Here is a 20,418-nt window from a genome sequence, read left to right as displayed (position 1 = left end):
AACATCTCAGGGGTGTTCCTGGGGTGCAATGAGGTGGGCACTTAGACTGGATCCTAAGCCCATTCAGCTCAGTCACCTGATCTGGCAACCCAGCATGTTGTTGTTGTTTAGTCGTTTAGTCGTATCCGACTCTTCGTGACCCCATGGACCAAAGCACGCCAGGCATTTCTGTCTTCCACTGCCTCCCGCAGTTTGGTCAAACTCATGTTAGTAGCTTCTATAACACTGTCCAACCATCTCGTCCTCTGTCGTCCCCTTCTCCTTGTGCCCTCCATCTTTCCCAACATCAGGGTCTTTTCCAGGGAGTCTTCTCATGAGGTGGCCAAAGTATTGGAGCCTCAGCTTCAGGATCTGTCCTTCCAGTGAGCACTCGGGGCTGATTTCCTTCAGAATGGATAGGTTTGATCTTCTTGCAGTCCATGGGACTCTCCAGCACCATAATTCAAAAGCAACAATTCTTCGGCGATCAGCCTTCTTTATGATCCAGCTCTCACTTCCATACATCACTACTGGGAAGACCATAGCTTTTACTATACGGACCTTTGTTGGCAAGGTGATGTCTCTGCTTTTTAAGATGCTGTCTAGGTTTGTCATTGCTTTTCTCCCAAGGAGCAGGCGTCTTTTAATTTCATGGCTGCTGTCACCATCTGCAGTGATCATGGAGCCCAAGAAAGTAAAATCTCTCACTGCCTCCATTTCTTCCCCTTCTATTTGCCAGGAGGTGATAGGACCAGTGGCCATGATCTTCGTTTTTTTTGATGTTGAGTTTCAGACCATATTTTGCGCTCTTTCACCCTCAATAAAAGGTTCTTTAATTCCTCCAGCAAAAAATGCTATTTTAAAGGCTTGTTTTCCCTCTGCAGAACAGCAGCAGCCTCACTGCTGCTGCTGCTGCTGCTGCTGCTGCTGCTGCTGCTGGGGTTTGGATCTGATGGTTTGATTTGATTTTGAGTTATTATATGCTGCTTTTCTTTCCTGTGACTTGCAAAGTGGCTTACAAACAACAAGTAACAGAGCAGACGATCAAATACAGCATAAATCATACAGAATAATCAACAAAGCATCAGTTTAAAGGATTTCAATTCTGGGCTGCATCAATAGGAGTATAGCATCTAGATCAAGGGAAGTAATAGTGCCATTGTATTCTGCTCTGGTCAGACCTCACCTGGAGTACTGTGTCCAGTTCTGGGCACCACAGTTCAAGAAGGACACTGACAAACTGGAACGTGTCCAGAGGAGGACAACCAAAATGGTCAAAGGCCTGGAAACGATGCCTTATGATGAACGGCTAAGGGAGCTGGGCATGTTTAGCCTGGAGAAGAGGAGGTTAAGGGGTAGCCATGATAGCCATGTTCAAATATATAAAAGGATGTCACATAGAGGAGGGAGAAAGGTTGTTTTCTGCTGCTCCAGAGAAGCGGACACGGAGCAATGGATCCAAACTACAAGAAAGAAGATTCCACCTAAACATTAGGAAGAACTTCCTGACAGTAAGAGCTGTTCGACAGTGGAATTTGCTGCCCCCACCCTGCTTAGGTGGCGAGCCGATTTGGGCTCGCCCGCAGAGGCTGATGGACCCGGATAGATTCCGTCAAGCCTTGCGGGACCTTACTCCCCCTGGCGACTCATTGACTGAGCTTGTTGAGGGCTGGAATACCCAGCTCCTGGCAGCCATCGATGAGATCGCACCTAAGCGCCCTCTGCGACCCCGCAGAAACCGGGCTCCCTGGTTTACCGAGGAGCTTCGGAAAATGAAGCGGGACCTCAGACGGCTAGAGCGAGTATGGCGGGGTGCCCGTGACGGAGCCTCAAGAACATCTTATAGGGTTTTTATGAAAACCTATGAGATGGCAGTGAAGGCCGCTAAGAAGTCTTACTTCTCGGCCTCCATTGCATCCGCTAGCTCTCGCCCGGCACAATTATTTAGTATAATTCGGTCTTTAACGTCCCTTGAAGGACAGCCAAATTTAAACAACAATTTGACACACAGCTGTGAGGCATTTGCGAGCTTTTTTGCGGAGAAGGTCCAGTTGCTCCGCCATGACCTCCCTGCCAATTTGGATACAATAAAGGAACTGGAGGCCCCTCGACTGTCCTCGGGTCCAGTATTGGACCACTTTGACCGGATATCTCCAGCCGATGTGGACAGATTCCTCCAAGCTGGAAAGCCCACCACCTGTCCTCTTGACCCGTGCCCGTCCTGGCTGATTAGAGCGTGTCCAGACGAGGTGCGGGGCCCCCTGGGGGATATCATCAATTTGTCCCTTGGCACCGGGATATTCCCAGGGGAACTGAAGGAGGCGGTGGTGCGTCCGCTCTTAAAGAAAACATCATTAGATCCCTCAGATCTATCCAATTACCGCCCGGTCTCTAATCTTCCATTCCTGGGTAAGGTGATTGAGAGAGCGGTTGCTGAACAGCTTGGTAGGTTTCTGGATGAAACATCGGCTCTGGATCCATTCCAGTCCGGCTTCCGCGCTGGTCATGGGACCGAGACGGCTCTGGTCGCCCTAACAGATGATCTCCGCAGGCAGCTGGATCGAGGCGGGTCGGGGCTGCTGATTCTTCTAGATCTGTCAGCAGCCTTTGACATGGTCGATCACGAACTCCTGGACCACCGCCTTGCCGACGTGGGGATCCAGGGCACAGTCCTTCAATGGCTGCGCTCGTTTCTCTCTGGTCGGGGACAGAGGGTGGCGCTTGGGGGGGAATTGTCATCACGCCACTCCTTGGTGTGTGGAGTGCCTCAGGGTGCAATTCTCTCCCCGATGCTTTTTAACATCTTTATGCGCCCCCTTGCCCAGCTTGTCAGGAATTTTGGGCTGGGTTGCCATCAGTATGCTGATGACACCCAACTCTATCTGTTGATGGATGGCCATCCTGACTCGGCCCCAGATACACTGACCAGATGTCTGGAAGCTGTGGCTGGATGGTTACGTGGGAGCCGGTTGAAGTTAAATCCTTCGAAGACAGAGGTCCTGTGGCTGGGACGGGGCGATATGGGATTGAGGGGGCAACTCCCATCTCTTGCGGGGGTGCAATTAGTGCCAGCACCGGCCGTTAAGAGTTTGGGTGTAATCTTCGATACCTCCCTCTCTATGGAGGCGCAGATTACAGCTATAACAAAGGCGGCATTTTTTCATCTCCGCCAAGCTAAGCAGTTGGCCCCTTATCTCTCTCGTCCTGACCTAGCCACTGTGATCCATGCGACGGTCACCTCCAGACTGGATTATTGTAACTCGCTCTACGTGGGGCTGCCCTTGAGACTGACCCAGAAACTCCAGCGGGTGCAGAATGCCGCGGCGAGACTCCTTATGGGGTCTTCGCTGCGAGAGCACATTCATCCAGTATTATACCAGCTGCACTGGCTCCCGGTGGAGTACAGGATCAGGTTTAAGGTGCTGGTTTTAACCTTTAAAGCCCTATACGGCCTAGGACCCTCGTACCTACGGGACCGCCTCTCCTGGTATGTCCCACAGAGAAACCTACGGTCAGCAAATAATAACATCCTCAAGGTCCCAGGCCTCAGAGAGGTTAGGCTGGCCTCAACTAGAGCCAGGGCCTTCTCGGCTGCGGCTCCAACCTGGTGGAATGCTCTGTCACAAGAGACTAGGGCCCTGCGGGACCTGACATCTTTCCGCAGGGCCTGCAAGACAGAGTTGTTCCGCCAGGCCTTTGGTCAGGGCGCAGCCTGACCCCCTCCTCTGGCAACCTGCACAAAATCTTGCTTAATCGGTTGCCATCAATTTGATTTTAACTAATTTTATAATGAAATATTTTTAGAATGTATGATTATTTGATTGTTTATTTGATTGTTGTTAGCCGCCCTGAGCCCGGCTTCGGCTGGGGAGGGCGGGATATAAATAAAATTTATTATTATTATTATTATTATGGTGGCGTCTCCTTCTTTGGAGGTCTTTAAGCAGAGGCTTGACAACCATATGTCAGGAGTGCTCTGATGGTGTTTCCTGCTTGGCAGGGGGTTGGACTCGATGGCCCTTGTGGTCTCTTCCAACTCTATGATTCTATGATTCTATGATTTATCTTTGCAAGGCATGTGGTGGTCAAATGCCACCAAAAGGTAGTTTTAAGGGAAATTTCCATTATGTTGGAAAGGCTGTGGAGAACGAGGTTCCTATTTTCATGTTTGGTGGGAGCGTACCATGGTCCACAACTTTTGGGGGAAAGTTTTTAATCTGACCTCCAAAATCACCAAACAATCTATCCCTCCTAATCCATCAATTGCCCTATTATCCTTAGATTGGGTGAATAATATCTGGAGCATTGCTCTATATTAGAACGCCTCACATACCATCAGCAACTAATCAAAGGCATCTCCAAAAAAGATACCTTTGACGCGATCTGGTCTACCTTTTCCTCTTTTATTGAAGAAGAGCAGGATATTTTAATGCCACCATCATCACAGAGGTGTCTGTGGAGGGGATATATTGATTGAAAATGTATTGTATTGTAACTGTATTGTAACTTTTGAATAAATGTTTTTTGAACTCCCCCCCATGGTCTGTTGCATATTGTGCATATTGGCTGTAGAATGTTCAAAATCTGTTGAGATGTGTACATGATAAACTCTGCCAGGTATAATTGTTTCTATTTAATAGTAAATACAAGTCCTTCGAAGGTTGTTCAATATCTAGAAAAGAAAAAAATCGTTCAGTATAAAAATACAGACATTTGCTAGCATTAAATCAAGAGTTAAGTTACCAATATCTCTGAAATACAGGTATATTACTATTTTTTTGTAATCATAATACTTAAAAGATAAAGAAAATGGCTTGACATTTCAGTACTTTGACATTTTCCAATGCTATTAATAGGCCCATAAAACTGTCATTTGGGGTGCTATTTACAAATGAATAGATGCTTATTAATTACAGATTATATCTAATCTATTTTAGATATAAAAGGTTAGGCATTATATTTGCTTCCGTTTTTTAGGAAATCTAAAGCCAGCAGTCAACCAAAACCTTTTGAAAAATAAAATGTGAACTTTAAACAGGTTGTTTAATCTCCTGGGGACTTTCAGATAGCAAAATCCTACAGCCAAAGAACCCAGAAAACATTTTCTAGGAGCAATGGTTTCATATTTATTTATTTTAAAAAAATATTCATTATAGGTATATTTCCAGTGTTCACTTCTGTGTTACAAAAAGTCTGAAATTTCTGCTTTGCTAATTATAAGCAGGTAAACATAAACATACCCATCAACTGCCAAGCTCAGCTTCTATTTGATTCCTGGATGTCCCATTTTTTGGTCTGGCGCTCTGGTGTAAGAGTGTAAGCAGGAGGAAGAATGGACAGCATCAACAATGGGGAAAGACTAAACAGAAGGAGGATTTGAAGGCTTTCCATTCTGTACTTCTTTGTAAATGCTGAGGTACCCCTGACCATTAAGTCTAGTCGTGGACAACCCTGGAGTTGTGGCGCTCATTTCACTTTACTGGCTGAGGGAGCTGGCATACAGCTTCAGGGTCATGTGGCCAGCATGACTAAGCCGCTTCTGGCGAACCAGAGCAACAAGGTCAGCGGTACCTATTTATCTACTTGCACTTTGACGTGCTTTCGAACTGCTAGGTTGGCAGGAGCAGGGACTGAGCAATGGGAGCTCACCCGATCACAGAGATTCGAACCGCTGACCTTCTGATCGGCAAGCCCTAGGCTCTGTGGTTTAGACCACAGCACCACCCACGTCCCTTGTAAATGCTGACCCCCTCCCAAAATCATTGTTGCCCAGGGTTGCTTTCTTTTCAGAAAATGGAATCAGAAGGAAAAATATAGTCCTATGAACCCACATGCTGAAACCAAGACCAGGCAGACTTACATCTTTGATATTGCGCCTGCTTTGCTTTCTCCTGCCTTCTCTGTCTACATGAAAATCTATCCTGTAGACAAAAAACCCCTATTGGTTCCACAACCATTTTAGGTTGCAACCAAGTCATTACAAAATGCATCATTAATTTCAAGACACAAGCTATTTATGTTTATACCTTTCATTTATATGTCTCTATGCGCGTGGGTGCTCTTTGGTAATATGGCGTCCTGAGTGAGGACAAGATTTGGCACCCCACTCTAAACCTAAATATTTCTTATTTTCACAATAATTCCTTTTGGCACAGTTGCTCAGTTGCTTAATGGATCTTCTCATATGTAGGTGGTGGTGGTGGTGGTGTTAGTTATGTGTTCCCTTGACTTGACAGGGCAACTGCCCTCATCCCTTTAAATCCAGTGCAGCTGTGTGTTGTGACTTGTTGTGGGGTTGTGGGTAGTGGTTTTGGAGGGAGGGGCTCTGATTGTGCTGTTTTATCCTTGTGTATTGCTGAAGAAAGCTAATAGTGCATTTTACAATGGAAATATGCTTCACAATTGCTGAGAAGCGGAGGGAAGCTTTGCCTAATGTTATGGTGGTAGATGTGCTTCCTTAACTTTATAGTAGGTTAAACCCGCAGACTCCAGGTGGAATTCTACTGTTGTTTTTAAAAAAGTGACACAAAATGCATTGAGCAAAACAGTGTAATAAAATAATAATAATCAAGCCCATTTTGAAGCTTTTACTGGCTTCTGCTTTTTTTCAGGACTATTTTGGCAGAGTATCTATGATCTAGCCAAAATGAAGCATTTCAAAGGTCTATTGATTTAATGAGAAAGTTAAGCATATGCTTAAATTACTCCCATTGAAATCAATGAGTCTGAAAAGTGGTTCAATCTGGCAGAATCATGCAGAAATTTCCTTTGCGTCCCATCTGTTCTCTTATTTGCTGCCATTTCCTATTTTTCTACATAGCAAAACATGTATTGCAAGGCTACAGTGAGTGCTGTGGGCATTTACAGGAAGGAGGGAAGTGTGTGTAATTTCTCTAGTCTTTTAACTTCCCGAAAAATCCCAGAACTTTGCCCTTCTGGCAAACTGTGCCTGTAGCTCACAGGCAACACCAACACTACAACTTGTCAGCACTTAATCCAACTTTACCGCAAGTTGCCTATGGACAGAACATATTTAATTCATGGGACATCTTGTACCTCTGCCTCAGTAAGAAAATCCTCCTTTTCCAAGAGATTCTCTTTGCTGGGAGAGTCAGTGTGGTGCCCTCAAAATGTTGTGGGACTTACATCATTTCTGAGGGTTGGTGGAGTCCAACTATATCTGGAAGGTACTACATTGCTGTATGTCATCATATAGGAAACCCTGCTGTATGTCATCATATAGGAAACCAATACTCTCCAACATTACTCAGATGAAAATTACTCTCTCCCAAACTGACCCTCCTTGACCCCTCATTTTCATGTGTGTCCTCTACAGAGCATTTCCTATCACAAGAAGGGTGAGCACCGCCATCACGACACCAACAGGACACAGGACACACGCCCTCCACCGTCCCGAGAAAACTCCTTAGTCCCAATTTTATTCATTTTATTCTTTGGTAGATTTGCAAAGAGAGAGAGACACACCAATAAATAAATTTTAGAAAGGGGCAAGATTAGATGTGGACACACAAAGCGCCAGTGGTGTGAGCAGGGGAAATTTTGGGATCAAATCGGAAGCTGGGATGGTTTTCGTAATTCCAGGACTGTCCCTGGAAAAGCAGGGCACTTGGAGGGTATGGCGCATGCCCACAGTTGCCATCATCCCCCCCTGCACAAATGGATGTTATCCTCCTTTCTAGCTAGGAAGGGAGCCATCTGCTCTAGTACCCCATTTAAAGTTGCCTCATTGAACCAAACAACATGTATATATATGAAAGACTCTGTATTCGATTGGTCACTTGCTTTCCTCCATGCCACCTAAGACCCGGCCCAGAAAGCAACATAAAATATCTAGCTCTGACCATGTTTCCATCTTCATTTAGAAGACCAGAAGACTGCGGAACAATGTTAGCATGATAAAACTGTACTTATTACCAGGTAAACCACTGGTTGGTTTTTATATAACTTTTATAAAACTTGTTTTATATTCACTCTTCTAAATAAAATTACATGAATTTGATGCCTGGTGTTTCTCAAGTATCTGCTTAGCCCAGATCGGTTTTCCTCACTGCTTAAACTTCTCAACCATGTTACAAAAATTTAAGGGGAATCTAGAGATTTTTCTGAGCCTCCCAGAGGTCTAGCTAATAATTTCCTTCCTCTTAGATTAATTCCCATAGCTCTCTAGCCCCTTCTGCTTTGGGAGTAAAGGGAAATAACTTTAACTTTGCCTTTTATTGACACCTTTAATGTTTATTTTATTTCCTGTAAACTGCTTGGAGGTTCTATTTGCAATCAAACAGTATATACATTCTGTTAAATGGATGGATGGATGAAAATAAAGGAGGTGGTGGCAGTGATTACAAGAGGAGCTATGCTTTTTTTAAGGAAAGTCTGCCAGTAATGAACCAGCCAAGGCTGGTAAAAGCATTCCTGGCTCCCATCACCACCGGATAGCCAGAAATTAGATCTGGATCCAGGAACCTTCGAGATGGATATCTGATTTTTCAGAGGGAATGCAAGGCCATTCAGAACAAGCTGTACACCCAAACCTAGCTCACACAAAAAATTGTGATGGCTTTGTACTCTCAAAATACTATTAAAACGGTTCATAACAGCATTACAAATTAATTGTGTTGGAATCAATAAGTGGATTTCTTTTTCTTCTGAGCTATTTCCTCAGCCTCAATATTAAACACTCAGAGTTTATTGAGAGAGATTTAGGATCTGATCTGAAACTCCCTACCTTAAATTATGTTAATCGGGGCTGAAAACAAATGCACCATTTTCCACATAATAAAGTTGCCGCTGAAACTTATAACTCAATATGGAAAACTGCTTACCCTAGTAGCTTCTTACACAATAGCTCTTACTGAAAATGAAAAGAAATAAATCTACCAGTGTAAATAACGTTATCACGTTCTTCCTCAAAACTTCTTAATGGATGAGGGTCGTTGGGATGTCATTGCCCCTTCTACTAACTCCATTCGATACGGAATTAATCTTAACTAAAGCACTGGAAGTTTAGTGAAAGTACTTGCAACCACATCAGAGAAGCTGGATCTTCATGGCTACTTTGAGAGCCTGAGGTGACTTCTCCAGGTAACAAATTCTGAGTGCCATTAAAGGGCAGCAAATTGTCAGGTTGTTGTTGTTGTTGTTGTTGTTATCTTCTGCTACCAGCAAATTCAGGTGGCATTGAAGAAGTACAGATGAATATTCAGGACAATCGTTCCCACCCTTACTTCAAGTATGGAAAAAATGGAAGATCTTCTTGTCCAGTTTAATCCCTACACATGGCCAAAGGTGATCAAGAACAAAGTTTCCATGTTATAGTCCTAACTAGATGTCACACATCTGCCTATTTGAAATGCTAACACAAATTAACTTCACATATACACCAGCATGGTCCGAGCTGATGGTGAAGTAACCAGGAAAGAGATCTTAATGCTGGATAGCTCTAAAAATACCGACCCAATGTGTGGCAGCTGTGAATAAGAATTACATGTTAAGCAGCACTAGGAAAGGGATTGAAAATAAACAGTTGGGGTTACTGAATACCAAAAAGGATATTGGAGAGCTGGAAAAGGTGAAGAAAGGGGAAACCAACATGATATTGGGAGCTCACCCCGTCGCGGGGATTCAAACCGCCAACCTTCTGATCGGCAAGTCCTAGGTTCTGTGGTTTAACCCACAGCGCCACCCGTGTCCCATACTAAGATGTATGATAGAACAAACTCAAGCAGACAATGAACTGGATTCAAAAAGGCCACAGCTTTATTAATGACAGGTGCAGGTGGAATGTGGGTTCAGGAATTGGGCATATAGCCATTTCAGCCTCCTGCCAGAAGTCTGAAACCACATCAGAATCATGCCAAGGAATGAGGCTTCCCCCAAGACACTGATCAACTGAGATGGCTGTCTTAAGGCCTCTGCTGAAAGCTCTATGGCCTGTCTGCCCCACACTTGGCTTCTGGACAGAGACTTCTATGGGGATTCCTACGCAGTACTTCCACCAGCCGGTGTTCCCCTAATGGCTGGCAAACACATGGGCTTCTGCTGCTGGGGTCAGTGGATAGGGTGAAGGTCTGCAACTACTGCCCACCTGAGAAGGGTGAGTGCCCATTGTCTAGCTTAGATGGCTTTAGAAGGGGTTGGACAAAATCAGGTAGTGTAGGATTTTCAAGGGCTCCTAATCATGGCGGCTACAGAAACAGCATCCCTCTGAATACCAGTGTCGAGGTCCCCAAGCCACCCCCTAAATGAATCACAATTCACACAGAATTTTTGTTTAAGATTTTTGGCATAATTTTGGCCACAACTTTGTTAAAATACATAATGTGAGTGGTTGGCATTGCTTATGACTATCTGTCCCCACCCCGGGACAGAATTGACTTCCGGATTCCAGTGAAAGTCAGTAAGGGAAAACAATATTGGGGAGAGAATGGGGCTGGGCACCATACTGTCACCCCTCCCCGCGTGCTCCCAGGGGCTTGCACGGCCCTAGCCCCTTGCTGGGGATACGGACAAATGTATGGCAAACCCCTGGAGTCCTTTAATGGAATTCCCTTGCAGCAGCAGCATTGAAGGGGCAGGCACAGCCAGCCCTTACCCCTCCACCAACCAAATTTTAACCAATGGCTAACTGCAACCTTACGAGATGTGACGATTTGCTACACAGTAGGCAAAAACCAAATGGCACCAGCCAATCTGCCAAATTGACAGAATTCCTACCAGGCCCCTGCCCCAAAAGCAGATGACGCCATGACAGGCATAGCAAGGTCAAACGCAACAGCCCAAATTAGGGAGGGTGGCTGGGCAATCTGATGCACACAGCAAAAGAGACTGAAAAAAGCTGTGTGCCAAGAATATATAACCTTTGGGCCAAGCCTCTAAATGGTAACATCAAAATTTCCCCAACAACCCAAATTGGCCCAGTCACAGTCATGGCCATCCAAACGGTTCCACCCAGAAACCAAGAGGGGGTGTCTTGCTAGACCCCACCGCAACACATGCTGTCAGGGAACTGACATCGGAGCAAGAGGCGAAGGGGAGGCTCCCAGATGATGCTGGCGAAGGACCCAGCACCAGGGGGAGAAACAGCTCAGTAGAGGGGGAAGCCAATCAGCGCAACACCGGGGATAAAGGGAGGCAGACTGGGGAAGTGGAGAGAGGGCTCCAGGACTCTTCACTGGACATCAGTGAGGAGAGCCCAGGTCCTCCGCTACCCACGCCTTCCCTGCGCAGAAGACTCCCGCGCAGTGAGAGGAGGAGGAGACTGGGTGTCAAACAACTTTTATGTTGGAAGAGGTTCAAGAAACGCCCACTGACGGATTCTGCCAGTGACTGAGGCAGCCACCATGAGAAGGGGCTGTGCAGTCAGAAAGGTTTAACAAGGCAAATTAACCGAGAAAGGCACCAGTTTACGCACGAGTAACTCATACCCATTACACATGCTCTCCATGAAGGAGAACACACTTTGCTGGAGAACAATAGCGAGAGAGTGCTATGGCCCTCCTGCCCTGTTTTTGGGCTTTCCATAAGCATCTGGCTGGCCACTGTGAGAAACAGGGGGTTGGATGAGATGGGCCTCAGCTTTAATGCAGCCTGACTCTTCCGACTTTCTTTTTCACACGGCACCTTCCATTTCCAGTTGCTACTGTACGTTTTAAAATGGTGTTTCTTTGAAAACAAGTCAACAAGCAAAGAATTCCTGGAACTGGCAGGCACGAAAACATTGCTGGCGTGTTTAGGCCTTTTCTTCATAAATCTATATAATTGTGTTTGATTTCAAATCTGTCAAAAGAATCCCAATGACTTCTGAAGGGGTTGTATCAGGGCAGACTGGTCCTAAAAGCGAAAAAAAGAGGGGAGCTTTTCATTCCAGTGCATTTGCTATTTGATTTATGCTTGGACAGAAGCACCGTCTACTTTTTCTGCATTGTAATGTGTCAGTCTAAATGATTTTACTCGAATTGTGATAACATTATACTCTGCCCAGCTCTTGGGATTATGCTATTGTTTCACATTTAATTACCAAATTATCGCATTTTTCCCAAGCTTATGTTCGTAAATTGAATCTATTGTCAATCATTTCACTTCTCCTGAATAGCAGAAAGGTGTCTGCTACATCTACTGCCAATTACTGTTTGTCTCATTTTTTCTACACAGCTGCCCCTGGAATTGCAAAATGGCATTTCTTTACTTGAAAAACCGTTTCAAATCCCCTTTGTTTTTGTTTGTCATCTACAAACAGAGACATTTCCTTTTAGGTTTGCTAGCTTTTAGTCCATGAATGAATCTTTCAAATTATTCAGGAAAGGCCAAGGAAGAACTTTCATTATCACACTATTTGGAGTCGAAAATGAGCTCCGAGTTGCATCCCGCTGAACACAAACCGCTGTTAAATTACACACTTTAAAGAACAGTAATAAAGACCACTTGACTGCCTGCTTTAATGTTACAGGGAACAATTCACATAATATCCAGAGAAATGTGCTATTTATTCCTTTTTTTAAGGAATAAATGGAATAAAAATATGAAAAGAGCATTCTTGTTAATCAGGCATCTACAGTATGTGAAAGTGGAAAAATACTACCTGTCTTGTCTCATAGTATGGGTGGGCATGGCCAATGCAGAAGGGCAGTGTCGAGCTGCTGCCACTTTCCAAGACGGGGGAGGACAGGACAAAATGGTGGCGAGTTTGGGACTATGTGGCTGCACTGGCAATCTGGTACCCTCATGCAGTCCCAGCCGCCCTGCTGTCTGCCTGCTGCGTTGTTCCAACAAACCTCAGTGACTCTGCTGTTGGGCAGAGTGATGATGTGGCACCACCACTTCACACTGGTCACTCAGATGATAGTCTAAGTAGTCTTCTACCCCCTAGTGCCACCTGATGCCTCAGCTAGCTGAAATCTCAGACTTCTGATTCTTGTGCTGGCTACACTCAAAGCGCCAAGTTGTTTTTCTCCAGCCTGCTTCCAAGCAGGTGGGTATACTAGTAGTTAATAGCCATAAAAATCAGTGACCAAGCATCTTCTTCCAGCTATTAGTCATACAAATGTCTTCACTACTGTCAACACAGTTGCATTCTTATGAAAATAAAGTCGAGGCACGAGCAGAGGGCATTATTTATCTCAGCTCGGTTTTTCAAAAAAGAAGGAAAAGAATTTTCAGAAGGCACATAAGATTTTTCCACTTTGAGCCACCTTGTTCCATCACAGCTAAACTGCTTTCTTCTCCTTAATATAGCCAGCCGGCGCACCATGCATTTGAATTGGGGGCCACCATATATTTTAAATTATTCTTTATATTGGAATAATGTATTTAAGAAGTATGTACGATGGTGGACTCCTATGAAGCAGGCCCAGTACAGTGCAGTTTCAAGGCCTGTAGAGGCTAATTGTAAATGTTTCCTGTCAAGGATAATAGAATTTCATCCAATTAGGAACCAGGGACAAAAATGGCATTTAATTATGCCTCATGTAAGACAATTGTGATTTTTTCATTATGAATGGTACAAACTGAAATAATGAAACCCTTTATCAAATAGAAAACAGACCAGTTTACTAGCAGGAACAATTTAATAAAATGATTATCCCAAACATAACCACTTATCGACTGACTGAATTTATCTCCTGGCTTTCCTCCCAAAGGAAACCATGTAACCTGTTGGTCCATCACAAAGGAATAGTAAGATAAAATCTCTGTTAGGACAAACTAATCTTCACATAGTGGTGTGAGAGCATTTGAATTACACAACTTCAAAGTTCAGGTTCATGGAAGAATGGCAGACGCAACTGATAGACTACATGGAATTGGCAGAAATGACTGGCAGAATCCGGGACCTGGGAGAAGAGACAGTGGAAGAGGACTGGAAAAAGTTTAAGGACTATTTACAAAAACATTATAAGCTCTATGAATGCTAAGAGAATGCATGATAGAAAACAACAGGGCATCAGTAATTTAGTTGTATTATGTACGAATAAGTGATGACTAAGAAAGGATGAAAATTTGAAGTAATATTATGTTTTAGCTAAGCAGCTCAGTACATGATAAAATATTGAAAATCTGGGACATAATATCTGAGAATTATAAAATAAGAATTGAAATAAGGTAATAATTTGCTGTCTATAACTATATGACTGAGAACACAGGAAAGGGTGATGTGAGGAAGTCCTAAGATTATGAAAATAAGATTTAAGGATAAATTGATTTTGTTGCATTTTTTTCTTCTTATGTCATGTTTATTTTTTTTTAAAAAAATCTGTTGTCTGTATTATGGTGTATGGTGATGGTATTTTATATGTTTATTGGTTTGTTTTTTTCTTTGTTTAAAACTTGCAATAAATATCTTTTTTAAAAAAAGTTCAGGTTCATGTGCTTCAGAGAACAGGCAGGAAAACTTAGCTTAACTACAAAGTGGTGAGAGTTCCTAAAGTGGCTTGTGAGAGCCATGCGGTCTGAGCTGGAGCAACCAGCTCAAACCTCTTCACACACTGAGCTTCTCAGGTAGACTGGAGGTTGAACAGTAGGCTTGATTACCCATATCCTCCCAAGGTAAAGGAAGCAGTCATAGCTAAGCCTGGCAGGACAGCTTACTCTATGGTATTAACTCCTTCATGCATTAATTAGACTTAAACATGTTGGTTATATGAGGCTGGTTATCCCACAGATGCAATGCAAGCCAACATGGGAATGCTGCTTAGTCCATAGTGAATTGGGGTCAACAAATATAGTATATCTAGCATGGGAACACATTTGCATTGAAATTCTTAGTAAGTATCAAAGGTCTTACTCATTGCTTTTTTTCTGGGGGGATGCAGGGGTACGCATACCCCTAAACATTTTTTAAAAAATCTTTGTACTTTTGTCCATTTACTGTATTTATTTCCCCCTATTTAAACTATAAAATGGTGATTTTCCTGAGTCAAAATGAAAGTACCCCTAAACATTTTTTTTTAAGAAAAAAGCACTGTTCTTACTTACTTGAAATCATTGCATATAAAGCACTACTAAAATAGGCCTGCCGAGGGCTGAATCGTATTTAAACACGAGGTCTTGTGGCTGCGCTTGACAGCTGTTTCACACCTAGAAGTCATCACTCAGCAGAACTTAATGTCATTACTGCATAAACATTGCAGAAATTCACCCCTACTAACTTGCCAGTGTTGGCAGTTCTGTGTATCAGTTATCACCCTCTTCACAATTGACATACACGGGGAGGGAGATTGGACCACATGTTTTGCCACTGCTGTCCACGAGCTAAAGATGTACAGTGGTACCTCGGGTTACATACGCTTCAGGTTACATACACTTCAGGTTACAGACTCAGAAATAGTACCTCGGGTTAAGAACTTTGCTTCAGGATGAGAACAGAAATCGTGCTCCGGTGGTGTGGCAGCAGCAGGAGGCCCCATTAGTTAAAGTGGTGCTTCAGGTTAAGAACAGTTTCAGGTTAAGAACGGACCTCCGGAACAAATTAAGTACTTAACCTGAGGTACCACTGTACACAAAATGTGACACATATACAGCTGTGACTACAAGGGCGATGTGGGACCCTTTCTCTTCTGCTTTGCCTCACATTTTGAGCAGCATTAGGGATGAACAGAACCATTTGTCATTGGCTGGTATGAGCCATCGGATAAGCAGCTGTTATTCCAAGATCCTGCAACAGATTAGTTTTAGGTATAGTGGATCGTTCCGTTTCAGTTTCTCTCATTTTGTGAATTGTTCTTTTTAATAAAGTCCACATGAAAATGTGTATTCTTCTCTCCTAATATACACACTGTATTAGAAGGTACTGGTGTTCAATATATGACCCCACTTCTTCTATTCAAGGGACCTAAAGTCTCCCCCTGCCTGGATCTCTCCATTACCATATTTTTCGCTCCATGAGACACACTTTTTCCCTCCTAAAAAGTAAGGGGAAATGTGTGTGCGTCTTATGGAGCGAATGCAGGCTGCACGGCTATCCCAGAAGCTAGAACAGTGAGAGGGATCACTGCGCAGTGCTCCCTCTTGCTGTCCTAGCTTGTGGCTTAGCCATGCGAAGCCTCTTCAGGGCACGGGGAGCCTTCATCCCGCTGCCCTGCGGAGGCTTCGCGCGGCTATCCCAGAAGCCAGAACAGCGAGAGGGAGCGCTGCGCAGTGCTCCCTCTCGCTCTTCTAGCTTCTGGCTTAGCCCCTCTGTCCCTTTCCCCACCTCCCAGAAAAGCCACCAAGAGCTGCGCTCCCTTTAAAGAGCCACGCAGAACGTGTGTGCAGCTCTTGGGGGTTTCTCCCTCCTCGGGGAAAAGCCTGCAAGCCTCCACACGCTCCACACAGCTAGTGAAAGGGAGTGCTGAACAGAGCCTGGGATGCATACAGGCTCTGCTCAGCGCTCCCTTTAAATAATATTTTTTTCCCTTGCATTCCCCCTCTAAAAACTAGGTGCATCTTATGGAGTGAAAAATATGGTGCAGTGGTGCCCCGCAAGACGAATGCCTCGCAAGACGGAAAACTCGCTAGACGAAAGAGATTTCCGTTTTAGAGGTGCTTCGCAAAATAAATTTCCTATGGGCTTGCTTCGCAAGACGACAATGTCTTGCGAGTTCCTGCTGGTTTTTTTTCCCTTCCCCCCTTTTTTTCTAAGCCACTAAGCCACTTATCAGCTGATCCGATCAGCAGATAAGCCACTAAAAGCAGCTAATAGCGCTAATCCGTCAATGGGCTTGCTTCGCAAGACGGAAAAACCACTAGACGAAGAGAATCACAGAACTGATTCTTTTCGTCTTGCGAGGCACCACTGTATATCTCTTGCTCAGGGCCCAATTTAGGTTTGATGAGGCCTTAAGCTACTAAAGGTAATGGGGCCCTTTATATGTCCAGCTGTCCTTTGTCAACAACAAATTGTCACTTTTTTGTGTTGAATATATGCTATATGGTAATTTATGGACCTAATAGTTATCTAAAGCCATTTGCACATAACAAATAGGGGCCTAGAGAACACAAAACACTGTTGCTGTATGTACGTTTTATTTTGTTTGTTTTTTATCTTATATTTGGGAAATGTACATACAGATTTTTTCCCCTTTACATTATTTGGGGGCCCCCAAGAGAGTGGGGCCCTAAGCTATAGCTTGTTTAGTTTATACATAAATCCAGCACTGCTCTTGCTTGCTTTGTAGAAATGAAAAATCATGGGAGACGAGAGAGGCAGGTGTAGCTAGGCGTCTGTCAGGGCGGGCCCTGAGAGCCTATTTTATTGAATATTGCAAGCATTGCCACAGGTGGGCCTGTGGCTGATTGGTTGATACATACACACAGAAACTTGTAATTGGTTAACATAAGTACTAAGGCGGGAATTACATCTGAAAGGTGGGGATTACATGTGATCATTTATCATTGATGGGGAGAGGCTGAGAATCTGAGCTAGAACTGGACAGGCGTGAAGCCTCCTAATTGAATTGTAACTAGGGATTAATTGGCACAAACAATATAACAATCAGGTTCTGTATATGCGGTCAGCTAGGCATGGAGAGCAGGTACAGTTTGTTTTCCATGAGCTTGGGATGTCTGTTACTTAATGATTGATCATAGCATGAGACAATGTAATAATCAAGTTCTGTGAATGTGGTCAGCTAGGCGTGAAGAGCAGGTTCGTACAATGTGTGCAAAAGCAGGGAAAAGCCTACAAGCAGAACTTCTCAGAAAGCATGAGAAAAGAGGAGCAAGGCTTCCCCAAAATGGAGCAGTTTTGTGCAGAAAGAGACTTAACAGTTATGTGCAGAAAGAAGACTTCCCTTTATCTCCCCCTTTCTTTTCTTGTTTGCGAGGCATTCTGGGTAAATAAGGCAAAAATATTTCAGGATTAGTGGTGTGCCAACAAATGCCCAAAATAAGTTCGCCAGGGTCGATGGGACAAAAATATTTCGGGATACGTGGTTTGCCAACGCATGCCCAAAATAAGTCCGTCCACATCTCACCTTAGGTTTACTGTTGGTGTTGCCATTTCGCAAAGTAGGCGGCAAGAAGTTTATTAGGTGGTTGAGGGGGAGAGAGAAGCCGAGAGAAAAGGCTTATGAGGCCAGGAACGCATTGAAGGAAGCAACATAACAAAATTAAGATGCATATAATGACAAGGGCATATTGAAAGAGATTACGAAGCCAAGTAAGATTAGGTCAAATGAGAGATCTGCTTTTGGATGGCTTTGGAATTATCAGTAATATTGAAACAGCACATGTTGTCCACTTTTTCACAGCCATAATGATGAAGCATCAGCAAATAGTGATAGCAGAACGATTTTGTAAAAGTCCATAGTGAAATTCACTCTGTTCTTTATTCAAAAGGTGAGAAGCTTGTGAAGTAAAATTCAGGGCTTTTTCTGCAGAATAAGCTGAAGAATTAATGTTCACACGATTCTGTACAGCCAATCCAGGGACTCCTAAGAGAGAAACAACTAAAGAGATATATTCAGACCTACTGAAAAAGGAGACAAAAGCATCACAATCGTTAGTCAATTTCACAGAGCGGCGATATCAAGAGTGGGATAAAGGATCCAGAACACCAGGAATAACCTGGATTCCTTCTTTGGCCGCAGAAAATTTGGGTAAAATTAAGCCTGCGACTTTAGGAGGTAATTGGGTGGTCATAAGCACAATTTCACCGGGTAAAACAGTGTCTTTGGTTTTTTTGTTAATTAAGTCGATGGTAAAATCAGAGCGTGTATCCTTTGAGATGGTTTTAATAGTGGAGACTAACGGCGGAGGGGGGGGGCTCCCTATTTGTCCTGGCCCGGGAGTGGGGCCCCTAAGGAGTTTCCCAAACTCCTGCACTGATTTGCCCAATGATAGCCTTTACCGCACTTTGGGCTTTTCTTGGAAGGCTTAGCCTTATTGGCATCACCATTCCTGTTTGTACCCCTGCCAGGGGCTCTGCATTGTTTAGCAAAATGACCTGGGCGATTGCAGTTGAAGCAGTTGCTATTCCCTCCAGCATTCCTGTCACATAAGTGGATTTTAAACAGGAATCCACAATGGCCCTTCTTAGTTCTCGCATTACAGAATAAGAAAGGGTTTCATATAGCACCTGTTGTTGTGCTGTGCCTGGGTTTGCATAAGAAATAGGGAAAGCAGATGGCAACACCCCAGCCCACTCAGACTCTTCCTCTAAGGATAGGAGCCCTTTCTGCCTTGCCTGGGAAAGTGCAACACGGACAGCTCCCGTGAAACAGGCAGGAGCTGAAGCAGGCAAGGGAGGGGTGGAAGGAGGGAGGGAAGAAAGTGGGGGGGAAGAAAGAGGGGGGAAGTGGATGTTGGCTGAGACACAGCTTCTGAAGAAGTGGATGCAGGCAAAGGAAACACAGGAGGGAGGGAAGGGGGGATGGGGGTGGTGGTTGTGGGCTGAGGGACAGCTCCAGTAGGAGCTGACACAGGAGGGGGGGAAGGGGGAATGGATGTGGGCTGAGGCATAGATGCAGGAGGGGGGGAAGGGGAGGTGGATGGGTTGGAAGCAGGCAAAGGAGGGAGGGATTGGCAGGATTGTGCAGGAGGCAAAAGCTTGGGATAAGGAGGGGGGTTGTCTCTAACAGACAGAGATGCAGGGGCCGAGGGAGACGCCTGGGACGCCTGAGGTCCAAATTTTGCCACGGCATCTGCGCACCTCTGCCAAGTTAGCAGACACTGGATAGGAGCCCTGGGTTCTTCAAAAAAGGTTTTTCCAATCTTTTGCCAGGCCTCTACCCCCAAGGAACCTGCCTCAGGGTACCAGGGGCATTGGAATGCAATCTCACATAGCAAACGTTCAATTTCCTTTAAAGAAACATGAGCACCTGCACCTCTCTGTCTGACTAAATGAAGCAGTTCAGTAGCATGCACTTTCTGGGACTTTGTAAGCCCCCCCCCCCATACTCACGGTGTAGCCGGCTAAGACTTCTCCAGTCGAGTGAAGTATGAGGCTGGCTGACTGCTTCGGCTGCGCAAGGGATCTGGCACGTCGTGGGTCACCAGATGTAGAAATGAAAAATCATGGGAGACGAGAGAGGCAGGTGTAGCTAGGCGTCTGTCAGGGCGGGCCCTGAGAGCCTATTTTATTGAATATTGCAAGCATTGCCACAGGTGGGCCTGTGGCTGATTGGTTGATACATACACACAGAAACCTGTAATTGGTTAACATAAGTACTAAGGCGGGAATTACATCTGAAAGGTGGGGATTACATGTGATCATTTATCATTGATGGGGAGAGGCTGAGAATCTGAGCTAGAACTGGACAGGCGTGAAGCCTCCTAATTGAATTGTAACTAGGGATTAATTGGCACAAACAATATAACAATCGGGTTCTGTATATGCGGTCAGCTAGGCATGGAGAGCAGGTACAGTTTGTTTTCCATGAGCTTGGGATGTCTGTTACTTAATGATTGATCATAGCATGAGACAATGTAATAATCAAGTTCTGTGAA

At 44.5% G+C, this 20,418-nt stretch overlaps 1 long non-coding RNA gene across 1 annotated transcript in view; it reads left to right on the top strand.

Annotated features, from left to right (window-relative positions):
• The window catches only part of LOC309531769, a 303,126-nt gene extending 287,660 nt beyond the window's left edge, over positions 1–15,466 (top strand). Inside the window, exon 3 of the long non-coding RNA XR_014219441.1 lies at positions 15,250–15,466. This is a non-coding gene — a long non-coding RNA (uncharacterized lncRNA). The remainder of the gene's footprint in view (positions 1–15,249) is intronic.
• The last annotated feature ends 4,952 nt before the right edge of the window (positions 15,467–20,418 follow it).

The sequence above is a fragment of the Podarcis vaucheri genome (genome assembly GCF_965113315.1).
Source record: "Podarcis vaucheri genome assembly, chromosome: 4".
Classification (NCBI taxonomy): domain Eukaryota; kingdom Metazoa; phylum Chordata; class Lepidosauria; order Squamata; family Lacertidae; genus Podarcis; species Podarcis vaucheri.
The sequence above is the reverse complement of the archived record's forward strand: the minus strand, read 5'-3'. Positions and strand labels throughout refer to the sequence as shown.